Consider the following 13,724-nt stretch of genomic DNA (forward strand, 5'->3'; position numbering starts at 1 on the left):
CATCTTCGTGAGCTACCCCTTGCAGAGTTTCTCTACCTCATCTTCAAAGACTGGCTGCTCACCAATGTAAAAAGAAAGCTTTTCCCTTTAGAGAAGAGGAGGACAGAATGCTGTTACAGGTTTGGGCCCTGTGTTCTGGGTGAATCCAAACTGATAATGGGAACATTTGGTGCTAATCCTGGTGAGAAACAGTACCATGCTGTAAGCCATCTAGTAGCGAACAGCCTAGCTACAGAAGTTCAGAAATGGGAGATAGATCTGAATATCGCAAGGGTCACAGTATATCTGACGTTGAAGATGTCAAAAGATGCGGATGGCATCTCTAGTAGCTTGAACTGCAACCACTGAAGCACATTTTAGGCAAAAGTTCCAGTGAAGTCCACACCATGCTCCTGGGTGGGAGAAACATGGGAGCACATCCTCGTGAGGAAGGTTCCTACGCCTCTATTCTAGTGTGTTATAACATCACTTCACTCTTTCCTGTGGTACATTAGGATATTGCTGAGGGACATCTCACATATTTGTTGGTTACCAGTGTGAAAAGAAACCTGTTGCTAACCAAACTTCATTGTTCCCTATTCACACACATACACACACACACACACAGGTCCTTAGATACGTAAAAGGGGTTTAGTTTTAAAAGTATATTAAGGATTTCGCAAAAGCTATTATACTTGTAGAAATGGCAACTCTTTTTTAAATATTTATTTTTATTTTTATGTGCCTGTTTGTGTTTGCTTGCATGTATATCTTTGCACCACACATATGCATTGCCAATGAAGGCCAGAAGAGGGCATCAGATCCACTAGTACTGGAGTTACAGATGATTGTTAGCCACCTTGTGGATGAGAATAATAACCTGGGTCCTCTAGAAAAGCAGCCAGTACTCATAACCACTGAGCCATCACTGTAGACCTGCAAATGACAATTCTTTGTTGGCAGTTTAAGTATGATACTGCCTCCCCTACACAACACCAGATCATTCCATCAAGTCATCAGCCTAGGGTTTCATCAACTGCAATCTTACTGTTCATTAAGATGATACCAGGGCAGCTAAACTTCACCCAACCACCGTCCACGGAGCCTTCGCTTCTTTACAGGTGTCTTTTAACTTCAGTGACTCTGCCATGTTGGCCAGACCATGGTGGCCTGGGAACAGACCTCTAGGCTGCAAGAAGGCTTTAGAATAAACTGGGAACTCGGAGCTAGCTCCTGCTCAGCTCCTGAGTAGGTATGCAGATGCTCAGATTAGGAATATCTTTGAGCTGCAGCCTGATAATGGTTCAGGTATGGAGAAGTAAGAGATTGAGGAGTCCACAGCAAGAACTTTGCCTCCATTTGTGTCCCTGTGACCCCAGTGCTTACTTTAAACTTGATGCGCCCTGGTGTCCAATTTAGGTATTGCAGCAGGACCCAAAGGACCTTAGGAACCATGCCAAAACAGCAAAGCAGAAACTGCCTTCATCCAGACTCAGCAGCCCCACTCAGCCACGCTGACACCTTCCTGGAACACAGGAACACATGCGCCCCTGAACACTGACTCTGCACCCATCACAGCCCTCAACACTGGTATCATTTGTACCTCTGGTCCTCCTTCCTGATCTATGGAGATGCTGAAGGGGATGAACAAGTCTGAAATGAAGGTAGCTCACCTGAATTTCTCTCATGGAATTTACAAGTACCATGCAGAAATCATCAAGAGCGGGCATGCAGCCACAGAAAGCTTCTCATCTGAAGCCATTCTCTACCGGTCCATTGCTGTAGCTCTGGACACAAAGGTACCTGAAATCCGTACTGAACTCATCAAGGGCAGTGGCACTAAGTGGAGCTGAAGAAGCGAGCCACTCTGAAAATCGCCCCAGACAATGCCTCTGTAGAGAAGTGTGATAAGAACATCTAGACTGTAAAAACAATTGTAAGATGGCAGAGGTTGGCAGCAAGATCTACGTGGATGGGGGCCACATTTCATTGCAGATGAAGGAGAAATGTGCTGATTTCCTGGTGACAGATGTGGAGAATGGTGGCTCCTTGGGTAAGGGATGGAGCTCTGAGGACTTCCCTTAGGTGTCAGAAAAGAACATCCAGGATCTGAAGTTTGGAGCAGAGCAAGATGGCATTTGCATCTTTCATCAGCAAGGAAGCTAATGTGCATGAGTTTAGGGCGGTCCCACGAAAGAAGGACAAGAACAAGATCAGCAAAATTGAGAACCGTGAAGGTGTCCGCATGTTTGATGAGATTTTGGAGGCCAGAGGTGGGATGGTGGTGGCTTTTGGTGACCTGGGCATTGAGATTACTGTGGAGAAGGTCTTCCTGGCTCAGAGGATGATACAACTGAGCTGGGAGGCCCATCATCTGTGCCACACAGATGCACAAGAGCATGATCAGGAAACCCTGCCCTATTCGTGCTGAGGGCAGTAATGTGGCCAATGCAGTTCTAGATGCTCCATCATGTTGCCAGGAGAACCAGCCAAAGGAGACTACCCTCTGGAGACTTTGCATGCCACACCTGACGGCCCATGAGACAGAAGCTGCCTCTTTCTACCTCCACAGAAGCGCTGTGGAGGCTTCTTTCAAGGGCTGCAGTGGGGCCATTAGCATGCTCACCATGCCTGGCAGGAGGGCTTACCAGGCAGCCAGGTACCACTCACATTCTCCGCTCCTGTCATTGCTGTGACACGCAATCTTCAGACAGCTAGCCAGGCCCATCTGTGCTGTGTAAGGATGCAGCACAAGATGCCTGGGCTGAGGATGTAGAACTCGGTGTGGACTTGGCCATGAATGTTGGCAAGGCCCAAGGATTCTTCAAGAAGAAAGATGTGCTTATTGTGCTGACCAGGTGGCACCCTGGTTCCGGCTTCACTAACACCACGTGTGTAGTGCCTGTGACTCGAAGGCCCTCTGGAGCCCCTCTTCTAACCCCATCCCACCCCTCCCCCACCCCATCCACTAGACCAGCAATGCTTGTTGTGTTCACTCTGGGCCATAGTGTGGCGCTGGTGGGCTGAGACGCCAGGGAAAATTAATGCCTCTGAAATATGGACTAGAGCCTAGTTCTCTATCACATGGCCCTAACCCGAGCCAGAGGCGAAGAAGGAATGCTGGATTGGATGCCCTCTGACTTTATTACGGGAGAGCAGAAACAACATCTCTGTGTGCTTTGTTCCTGTAGAGAGTTGCCCAGAGAACTCCCAGCCCTGGCCTGGAGTCAGGAGACAGTAGTGGGTAGGGGCTTAGGGCATAGGGTCCAGATAACCTTTGGCCCGGCCCTGACTTGCTTCCCCAGCAGCTTTGGTCTCCCCCACTCCTCCCTGCTCTCTCCACTCAGCTGTCACTGCAGACACACAGACTCCCCTCTCCACCTTTGCATTCCTGCTACAGCCTCTCCAGGCCTGTTGCTATAGCACCCACCTGAATGTAAATAAACAGCGGCTGGGAAAAAACAAACAACAAAAAATAAAACTAAACTAAATGCCCAAAGGTTTTTGTTTGGTTTTGGTTTTGGTTTTTTGAGACAAGGTTTCACCGGCTCTGGCTGTCACTCTGTAGACCAGGCTTGTCTCAAACCGAAGCTTTATTTCAGCCATTTAACTATCATTCTGCATTAACTCTAGACCTTGGCGGTTTACCTAATACCCTGTTCCACCTTCTTACGTGCAATTGACTCCCTACATTACATCACTCAAATGAATAACATGATTCAGTAAAAGTGCAATACTTTGTATGATGAAATGTTGAAAGCAAATGATACGATTTGTTTTGCTTGGGGGAGAAAAAGACATTTTAAAATTATATATTCTCTCACAGTTTCAAACACACCTAAAATGTTTTTGCTAAAAGTCTCTCCCATTATTCTACCTTATCCCCCATGCCCTTTTCGAAAGGCTGGTAGCACAGAGGAATGATTGCATATTACTTTAGATATATTTCCCTTGTACCCGCCCTTCTGGTAGCTTTAAAGCAGGTTTGGCACCAGTCTACAACTCTGTTTATTCATAGATATGCTTTTTGTGCTGAGAAGCTAATTACAGGCACAGATAAAAAATGCTATCAAGAACAAGAAGTAGCCAAATGAACTGCTGCTGTCTGGGGACCAGTCTCCAGCAGCACAGGGCTTTGATAGGAATCCACAGAGTTGGCGAGGCTAAACTTTTCCATCTGAGGAGGGTTACGGAAAAAGGCATTCACAAGCTCTCTTGATGTTTTCCTTCTTTATTTCCTCTCTTTTTTATTCTCTCTCTTCTATCTCATGTTGTTTTATAGGTTTTATACCCCAACAGAATCTTCCAGACAAGAGTCAAAACGGCTGCACTCCATTTCTCAAGTGGATGATTATAGGGAAAACGTGTTTTTCATCTCCCCCACATGATTAAACATTTTATGTATTACAAGTGAAAAACAAATCATCCCAAGAACACACATACATCCATACCCAAGCAACCTGTTATAGATTAACCATGTGGCAAGCAAGGTGTTCTTGTCAGGTCTTTCACTGGCAGGCTGCAGTTTGTAGTCACTGTAGAAGGAGCGGCGGGTGTAAAGCTAGCTGTGCGGAAGCCGGGCAGGACGAAAAGCATGCCTGCTCACCTCCTCACTACAAGTCACAAAGAAAGGGCCAATTACTTTATTACTTATCTTGAAAGGTAATCTTATAAGGAATCTTAAAGAAATCACAAACCTATACTTATATATATTGAAAAGAATCAGTCAGCTCTACTTTAAATCTTTAGGGTACATATCTGTTCGTTAATAGTTTTTTACATCAGAAAATTTAGGACGTAAATGGGTATAAGTAATTAATCGTTACTACTGGTTATCAACCAAACCTAGTAAGGAGAGTACATCAGCCAATAATAATTGGGCTGCTTTGTTCTTGTTCCCTGACCTTAAGGAGTTCTGCATTTAACAGTGTGCCTTTCTAAAACTTTAGATTGTCTTCTTGGGCTTTTCACCTTAAAGTTATTTAACGAAACATCTTAGTCTAACTTTGTTATTTTCAAAGCTTTGTTTCAGCTGTGATGCACTCTGAGCCCTGTGAATACATCTCCCAACATTAAGGTTAAAAGAATTTAAACTAGCTGGGCTATTGGAACTCAACTGTTAGTCATTAACTTGAGCTACAATCCATGCAGCTCCTTAGGTGAGACTCTCAGACCCTGGCTGTGAAACATGTCCTTGTATTTATTTTTATTTTTATTCATCAAAACTCTGTATAAGCTATTGTTACTATTATTAAATTAGACGGTACAGGTTAGGAAGGGGTCATTTTCTTGACAATCCACAGGTAAAATTGCCAAGTAGAATGGGATGTTTCCAAGCGATAAACACATTATATCACAGGCAGTGAAGATTTCCCCACAACCACTCACACTATGCTAGATAACAGAAAAAAGAGAGCTGCAGCAAACATGTAAAGGCACAGCAGAAGCAAAAGACATTCCAGGGTCTGTGGGAGGAGGCCCTCTTGTTTGTCCTGGCTGCTCAGAACCAAAATAATCACACAGATACTGTATTATTTAAATCACTGCTTGACACATTAACTCTAACTTCTTATTGGCTAACATTTAACATATTAATTTAACCCATTTCTGTAGTAATAAGGGCGGCAGGGCTGCGTTCCCAGCACCCCGGCCGCCTGCTCGGCTAGTTTATGCCCCCAAATAATTACACAGACACTGTATTCTTTTAAGCACTGCTTGGCCCTTTAGCTCTAGCACTTACAGGCTAATTCTCACATCCCGATCAACCCATCTCTAATAATCTGTGATGTAATAATTAGGGCAGCGGTGGCTGCGTTCTCAGCACCCCCGGCCGCCTGCCCGGCTAGCTTATGCCCAAAATAATTACACAGACACTGTATTCTTTTAATCACTGCTTGGCCCTTTAGCCCTAGCCCTTACTGGCTAATTCTCACATCCCGATCAACCCATCTCTAATAATCTGTGAGAACCGGTCTTACCGGGAAGATTCTAGCCTAGTCCATCCTGGGTCTTCATGCCGGGAGCGGGGCATGGCGTCTCTCTCAGGCGTCTGCTCCTGAGAGGAAAGCTGTGGAGACTCCGACCTCACTTCCTCTTCCTCCCAGTGTTCTGTCCTGTTTTCTCCTCCCACCTATCCTCTAACCAATAAAATGGGCCAGGGCAGTGCCTTTATTAGCCAATGACCTTCCTCCATCATTTCCCCTTTTTCGGTTTAAACAAAAAAAAAAGGCTTTAACATAGCAAAATTACATATAACAAAACAGTTATCAAGTAAAAGTTACAATAATCTTTATCATAACTAAGGAAAACTATAACTATAACTAACTATTCTTAACTCCATCACAGACTCCAGAAAGATATAATATTACCTAAGTAAACAAGAACTAAGAAACTTTTAAAACTCTAGAAATGACAGAGACATCTCGCTGCCTGGACAGTCACCCAAAGTTCCTCTGTACCGTTGGGGCATCCATCTTCAGCCTTCAGGCCCATGGTATCCAGCAGACATTTCCATAAAGCAGGAAAATTCAAAGTCAGTTCAGTCACTATCTGTTGTGTCCTGCAGAATGTCTCGCAGACTCTTTCATGAATCAGGAACCCCGAAAGATCATCTCACCTTAGGCAAGTTCAGTAGTCCTCTCTCTGCGGGTTCTCTGTTTCCAGTTTATGCAATAGTCCAGGCAAGAGCAGTTTCTTGCCCAAATGGCTATCAAACCCCATAAGGTGCCTCTTCGATGCCCATCTTCCTCTTGAAGTAGATTGGTGCTGCCAGGAGCAGAGTGTCTCATTGTCATGAAAAGTCCTCAGTTATTAAAACATTAAATGTCCTATTCTGTAATCTTTGAAAGACACGAAGAATGTCTATCTAAAATATATCTCTATATATCTAGAAAATCTAACTAACATGACTACAAGCTTTACTATTATTGATGATTATCCATTAACAACCTATATTTCTCAATTATACAGTACATATTTAAATGAACTACACAATCACAATACCTTAATCAAAATCAGAAACACTTATACATATAACAAAATTGACCTTAAATTTCTATCAATAAAGCAAAATCTATACTAATGTAAATTATTCATATCTATATCATATCCCCTTTTAAATGTAAAAGGACGTTTATAAACCATATTTGGGAACATGGGCGCAGTTTTTTCTCTCCAAACTGCTTCCTGCTGAATGGGGGCGTCGTTAATTAGGTCTTTCATGGTATAACCTGTGTGCTAGTTTCATCTCAGTTGGCAGTTGAGCGAAGCAATTTTCTGAAGATGTTCACTGCAACCCTTCAGGAGGGCGTGGTCCATCATACCAAATCGGAATAGAAGAAATGAACAGCGTCTCATCCTCTGTGAAAACAAAATAAGAAACTCCTTTCCAAAGCATCATGTCCTTAGATCCAAATTTCAAAGTTAAGGCATCAAAATATCTATGTCGGATTAGTTCAGCAGCATTTATCAATAAATATCTTTTAGCATCTGTTGCTCCTTCCTCAGCATTTAAACAATTCAAAGAGAGCATAATAGCATACAGTATCAAAAGTCTCTGTGTATTTTCCATCTTTGTGCAGCTTTGTTTTAACCTCTATTTAGTTTATTTTTACTTTTAACTCTTTGTTTTTTGAGACAGGTTCTCTGTATCTTTGACCTGAAGTAACTCTGTAAACCAGGCTGTCTTTGAACTCTCAGAGATCCGCCTGTCTCTGCCTCCCAGGCATTGGGATTAAAGGTGTACACTACTACACCTTGAACTCACAGAGATCTGTTTGTCTCTGCCTTCTAGGCACTGGGATTAAAGGCGTGTGCTACCACACACAACAACTCTCTTCCTTTTTTTTGTTTTTTATTTTAAGAACTTCAACTTTTAGTCTGCATATATTTTTAACACAATTCAAACCATTTAGAAATTTTCTTTGTCTTTGAATCTCTCTTTACTGTATATCGCTCTTTTTCTGACCACACAAGTCTTTAATTTACCAAGCAATATCAGTAGGATTAAAGGCGTGGCTTTGCCAGCTAGATCCAGTCCATTCCTTAGCTTTCCAGCCTCATGGCGGATATACAGGCTGTAGCCATGTTTACTGCAACAACTGTGTATGGCATTTCAAGGTCCCTGCCAGCAAGTGAGCTACAACAGACAACACTCAAGTCCTCTCTCGGTAGCCGGCCCTCCTGCCTCAAACAGTCAGAGTTTGCCCTGGCAGGATGGCCCAGAAAGCCGGCATTTTTAAACGGCGCAGCTTTTTTCCTGCTATGGCTGAAAACCGAAAAGCATGCGTTCAGCTTTTCGTCAACACAGTTTAAGTGTTTCGTGGCAGGACCTCTTGATGAGCTGCAGGGTTTTGCAGCTAAAGCTGAGTCAGGAAGCCTCTCTCAGATGAGGCGCTTGCTTGCCTCTAGCAAGCAGAGTAGATCCGAGAAATTGTCACTATCAAGAAAACATGCTTTACTCTTTCCCAAGCTTTTTCAGGCTTTCTGTGGATTCAGTTGTCCTTGTGGGCACCATATGTAATAATTAGGGCAGCGGTGGCTGCGTTCTCAGCACCCCCGGCCGCCTGCCCGGCTAGCTTATGCCCAAAATAATTACACAGACACTGTATTCTTTTAATCACTGCTTGGCCCTTTAGCCCTAGCCCTTACTGGCTAATTCTCACATCCCGATCAACCCATCTCTAATAATCTGTGAGAACCGGTCTTACCGGGAAGATTCTAGCCTAGTCCATCCTGGGTCTTCATGCCGGGAGCGGGGCATGGCGTCTCTCTCAGGCGTCTGCTCCTGAGAGGAAAGCTGTGGAGACTCCGACCTCACTTCCTCTTCCTCCCAGTGTTCTGTCCTGTTTTCTCCTCCCACCTATCCTCTAACCAATAAAATGGGCCAGGGCAGTGCCTTTATTAGCCAATGACCTTCCTCCATCACTGTGAGAACCGGTCTTACCGGGAAGATTCTAGCCTAGTCCATCCTGGGTTGGAGCTTCATGCCATGTGTCTGCCCGGGAGCGGGGCATGGCGTCTCTCCCAGGTGTCTGCTCCAGAGAGGAGAGCTGTCGAGACTGAGCTCACTTCCTCTTCCTCCCAGCGTCCTGTTCTGCCTACTCCTCCCACCTATCCTCTAACCAATAAAATGGGCCAGGGCAGTGCCTTTATTAGCCAATGACCTTCCTCCATCATTTCCCCTTTTTCGGTTTAAACAAAAAAAAAAAGCTTTAACTTTAACATAGCAAAATTACATATAACATAACAGTTATCAAGTAAAAGTTACAATAATCTTTATCATGACTAAGGAAAACTATAACTATAACTAACTATTCTTAACTCCATCAAAGACTCCAGAAAGATATAATATTACCTAAGTAAACAAGAACTAAGAAACTTCAAACTCTAGAAATGACAAAGACATCTCGCTGCCTGGACAGTCACCCAAAGTTCCTCTGTACCGTTGGGGCATCCATCTTCAGCCTTCAGGCCCATGGTATCCAGCAGACATTTCCATAAAGCAGGAAAATTCAAAGTCAGTTCAGTCACTATCTGTTGTGTCCTGCAGAATGTCTCGCAGACTCTTTCAAAATGAATCAGGAACCCCGAAAGATCATCTCACCTTAGGCAAGTTCAGTAGTCCTCTGCAGGTTCTCTGTGTCCAGTTTATGCAATAGTCCAGGCAAGAACAGTTTCTTGCCCAAATGGCTATCAAACTCCATAAGGATCCTCTTTGATGCCCATCTTCCTCTCGAAGTAGATTGGTGCTGCCAGGAGCAGAGTGTCTCATTGTCATGAAAAGTCCTCAGTTATTAAAACATTAAATGTCCTATTCTGTAATCTTTGAAAGACATGAAGAATGTCTATCTAAAATATATCTCTATATATCTAGAAAATCTAACTAACATGACTATAATCTTTACTATTATCGATGATTATCCATTAACAACCTATATTTCTTGATTATACAGTACATATTTAAATGAACTACACAATCACAATACCTTAATCAAAATCAGAAACACTTATACATATAACAAAATTGACCTTAAATCTCTATCAATAAAGCAAAATCTATACTAATGCAAATTATTCATACCTATATCATATCCCCCTTAAAATGTAAAAGAACGTTTATAAACCATATTTGGGAACATGGGCACAGTTATTTCTCTCTAAACTGCTTCCTGCTGAATGGGGGCGTCGTTAATTAGGTCTTTCATGGTATAACCTGTGTGCTAGTTTCATCTCAGTTGGCAGTTGAGCGAAGCAATTTTTTGAAGGCGTTCACACCAACCCTTCAGGAGGGCGTGGTCCATCATACCAAATCGGAATAGAAGAAATGAACAGCGTCTCATCCTCTGTGAAAACAAAATAAGAAACTCCTTTCCAAAGCATCATGTCCTTAGATCCAAATTTCAAAGTCAAGGCATTTTCACAATATTTATGTTGGATTAGTTCAGCAGCATTTATAAATAAATATCTTTCAGCAGCTGTTGCTCCTTCCTCAGCATTCAAATAATTCAAAGAGATCATAATAGCATACAGTATCAAGATTCTCTGTGTATTTTCCATCTTTGTACAGCTTTGTTTTAACCTCTATTTTGTTTATTTTTACTTTTAACTCTTTGCTTTTTGAGACAGGTTCTCTGTATCTTTGACCTGAAGTAACTCTGTAGACCAGGCTGTCTTTGAACTCTCAGAGATCTGCCTGTCTCTGCCTCCCAGGCATTGGGATTAAAGGCGTGTGCTACCACACACAACAACTCTCTTCCTTTTTGTGTTTTTTACTTTAAGAACTTCAACTTTTAGTCTGCATATATTTTTAGCACACTGTAAACCATTTAAAAATTTTCTTTGTCTTTGAATCTCTCTTTACTGTATATCTCTCTTTTTCTGACCACACGAGCCTTTAAATTACTGAGCAATGTGGGTAGGATTAAAGGCGTGGCTTTGCCAGCTAGATCCAGTCCATTCCTTAGCTTTCCAGCCTCATGGCTGATATACAGGCTGTAGCCATGTTTACTGCAACAACTGTATGGCATTTCAAGGTCCCTGCCAGCAAGTGAGCTACAACAGACAACACTCAAGTCCTCTCTAGGTAGCCGGCCCTCCTGCCTCAAACAGTCAGAGTTTGCCCTGGCAGGATGGCCCAGAAAGCCGGCATTTTTAAACGGCGCAGCTTTTTTCCTGCTACAGCTGAAAACCGAAAAGCATGTGTTCAGCTTTTCGTCAACACCATTTAAGTGTTTCGTGACCTCTTAATGAGCTGCAGGCTTTGCAGCTAAAGCTGAGTCAGGAAGCCTCTCTTAGATGAGGTGCTTGCTTGCCTCTGGCAAGCAGAGCAGACCCGAGGACACAGTGAGTCTAGTTGCCATCAAACTAATCGTAGCACTTTACTCCATTTATGCTCTATTCAAAAGCTCTGTCTCCCACAGGAGCCAGACAGAGATCGCAATGGCGGCACAGCCCCAGGAAGTAGCACTTTAAAATGACACAGCGTTTTTTTTTTTCTGCTACTGTTGCCGAATCAGGAAATCTCTCTACAGCACGCCACCAACAAACAGCAAAAATCTGTGTTAAACTCTCGCTCCCTTATTTTTAAGCCTTCTCAGGTTTTTTAAGTGGGTTTAGTTGTCCACACGTCTGGGCGCCAACTGTAGTAATAAGGGCGGCGGGGCTGCGTTCCCAGCACCCCGGCCGCCTGCTCGGCTAGCTTATGCCCCAAAATAATTACACAGACACTGTATTCTTTTAAGCACTGCTTGGCCCTTTAGCTCTAGCACTTACAGGCTAATTCTCACATCCCGATCAACCCATCTCTAATAATCTGTGAGAACCGGTCTTACCGGGAAGATTCTAGCCTAGTCCATCCTGGGTTGGAGCTTCATGCCGTGAGCGGGGCATGGCGTCTCTCCCAGGTGTCTGCTCCAGAGAGGAGAGCTGTCGAGACTGAGCTCACTTCCTCTTCCTCCCAGCGTCCTGTTCTGCCTACTCCTCCCACCCATTTCTATTAATCTGTGCATTACCACAAGGTCGTGGCCTACCAGCAAAGTTCCAGCACATCTATCTCTGGTGGTAGATCTATGGCGTCTCTTTGACTCTGCCTTCTTCCTCCAAGAATTCATTTAGTTTTCCCTGCCTACATAATTCTGCCCTATCAACAGGCCAAGGCAGTTTCTTTATTAACCAATGAAAGCAACACACAGACAGAAGGACCTCCTACACCAAGGGTCTGCAGTCCTGTTGCCTTACCTAAACAAGACTGAGCCATCAGAGAATTCCCTTCCGGTGCATTGACACCTGGAACTTCAATTGCAGCTGGGGCCTCCTCTGTCATGATCCATGGCAATAACTAGTCAGTTATGGTCCCACACTGTCATTCATGAATAAAGGTTCTGATTTTTATTATTTGAGAATTTCATACATTCATGTAAAGCGTTTTGATCAAACCCCTTCATCCCTTTCACTCCTTCAATTCCTTCCCTCTCCCCAAACACACCTTAACTTTTCCCTCCCGACTTCATGTGATTTTTTTTAACCCACTTAATGCTGTCAGAATGTGCATGGGTGTAGGGTCACCTGCTGGAGAACAGGTAGCCTCTCAGGGGCTGCATCCCTGAGGAAGCTGACACTAACCCAGCAGGTGTCCATTCCCAGGGACTCTTCAGCTAGGGAGTGGAACATCATGAGGCCATCCCTCATTTGTGTTGAGGTTCCATCTGACTTGATTGTGTTCAGTCTTGTGAGTGCTGTCACAGCCTCTGTGAGCTCAAGTGTGCAGTGGAGTCCCATAGACCCTCCCAAACAGTATGGGCTATTGCCACAGTTCTTGCTTTAACCATCCAGAAGTTGATGGTAAGAGCCTATTGTTGAGGAAACTACATACTTCTGTCATAGGACTTGGGGAACTCAAGATGGTACTGACGACCTGGAAGCTTCATTGCTATTGGTTACCTTTTATAGTGCTGGAAGGTGCTTTGCATGCTACCAAGGGAGAAAAATAAACAGTAGTCCAAGCCAGCTGTGACTCTGGTGAGCTACAGTAATGGCTAGCCTGGCAAAATATGTTCACTTGTGCAATGGTGGCACAGGTATTGGTATAAAACAACCACCTTCTTCTTGGATTTAAAGCCCTCTCTATAAGAAGGAACCCATGACTGAAAGTATTCAGCCAAAAATCCCTAGATGGATCATAGGCCCTAGGGAAGAACCTAATACTATTATCTTGGTAAATGGCTATAATAATAAACTGCCCATACCTATGGAATCCTGCATCTTTCAACCCTCATGATTAAAACTGGCTTGTTTGATTTCTGTTTTGTTTGGTTGGTTGGTTTTCTGTGTTTTCCATATTTACAGAAGGAAGTTGACCAGGCTGTAAAGACAAAGCAAGTTGAGGGGCATTCCCAGGGACTCAGGCACCCTCTTCACCTAAATCTTCCACACTTGACAGTGTCCTGCTACCCAAACCCTAAATGCAGGCCTAGAATCATCTTGTCCCAGTAGAAATTTATTGTGCATGGTCATAAGCTTCCTGATTTGTTAGTTTCAGCTAGGTCAATAGGATGGTTGACATCTCATTGATGATACCTCAAACACTGGTAGCTTTGTGAGCTGTCTCTTTACTGTTGCTGAAATTGTTTTGGTTTTAACTAAATGCAGATCTGTGTAGTCCTTCCTGCCTCATCCCAGAAAATGAAAAATGGTGCTTTTTGACATAGTCTCGAGAATTTTAAAGTAAAAGAAAAGATACAACCCAA

The 13,724-nt window shown here is 43.6% G+C and overlaps 1 pseudogene; it reads left to right on the top strand.

Annotated features, from left to right (window-relative positions):
• The first annotated feature begins 1,375 nt into the window (after nt 1-1,375).
• Nucleotides 1,376-3,006, top strand: LOC121437092 (annotated as a pseudogene).
• Nucleotides 3,007-13,724: the final 10,718 nt, after the last annotated feature.

Source organism: Microtus oregoni, unplaced genomic scaffold, assembly GCF_018167655.1.
Source record: "Microtus oregoni isolate MIOR12 unplaced genomic scaffold, Mior012 000050F_ref0000143, whole genome shotgun sequence".
NCBI classification, from domain to species: domain Eukaryota; kingdom Metazoa; phylum Chordata; class Mammalia; order Rodentia; family Cricetidae; genus Microtus; species Microtus oregoni.